The sequence below is a fragment of the Electrona antarctica genome (assembly GCF_951216825.1).
Source record: "Electrona antarctica genome assembly, chromosome: 8".
Classification (NCBI taxonomy): domain Eukaryota; kingdom Metazoa; phylum Chordata; class Actinopteri; order Myctophiformes; family Myctophidae; genus Electrona; species Electrona antarctica.
Window position 1 is genome coordinate 25,555,060 of NC_136789.1, and position 1,203 is coordinate 25,556,262.

Sequence of the window (1,203 nt, forward strand, 5' to 3'; positions counted from 1 at the left end):
CTAAATGGTTTAAATACAAAATAACTGTTTTGGACATACAGTACAAGGTTTCCACCTGACAGCGACGATATGCAAAAAAACTAGTCAATTCTCCTTAGAAAACCATTTCTGGTGAAACATCCCAGAAACAGATTGGAGAGCACTGTGTGCAGGGAATAGAACGCGTCACCTCAGGCAACCGTTGCTCTTTATTGTATTACTTGTCTAATGTCCTTCCGGCTGCCGCTGTGTTATTTACTTATTTACTTACGAATATAACTTCTAGATGGAGTGACCATGCATGGTCTGAACAATTGCATATTTAACGTTTTGTCCTTTTCTCTCCTATCTGCAGAATCTTTCTGTACATTCTCCTTGCGCTCTCTTCTTTTTCATATAGGCCGAGTCACATTCATATACACCTGGGGTTCCTTTCCTGTGTGCAGTCACATAACTGTGTGTGTGGACAAATGCATGGTAATGATGCACTGTGCATGTGTTGCGTGTGTGTGTGTGTGTGTGTGTGTGTGTGTGTGTGTGTGTGTGTGTGTGTGCGCGTGCGTGTGTGCGTGCGTGTGCAGGAGGGAGCTCCTCATATGCCATTTACACACCACCTTAATATCAATCTAATGAATGCAGCTTTCAATGTCACAGCAGAGTACAGTACAGTGCTCATCCCTCCTGAGAGGGAGAGAGAGAGAGCAAGGGAGGATGGGGTGGGGGGGTACAATGAAGACGGGAAGGGGGGGGGGGGTAGAGGAGATGGGAAGGAGAGGAGGGGAGAAAATACAGTATACGCTTATAGGCAAGAGGAGGGAGAATAAGAGATGGGAAGGAGAGAAGGGGAGAAAATACAGTATATGGACAAGAGGAGGGTTGGGTCAGGGAGACAACTGGATGTGCTGTCACACTGAATACAGAGAGATGGAGATAGGTGGGTTGGGGTGTGACAGATGGTGTGTGTGTGTGCGTGTGCGTGTGCGTGTGTGTGTGTGTGTGTGTGTGTGTGTGTGTGTGGATGGGGGCTGAGGGGGCACAGCTGCAATTTCCCAGTAAACCACTCCTTAGAGCCATGGGCTGAATGATGTCACAGAGAGAGAGAGAGAGAGAGAGAGATAGAGAGATTATTTGAACTGGGGGGGTGATGATGAACAAGAGAACAGAAAGCACTGCCTCAAGACTGACAAAGGATTGCAGAGATGGGGGGTGGACAAGGCTTTGTCT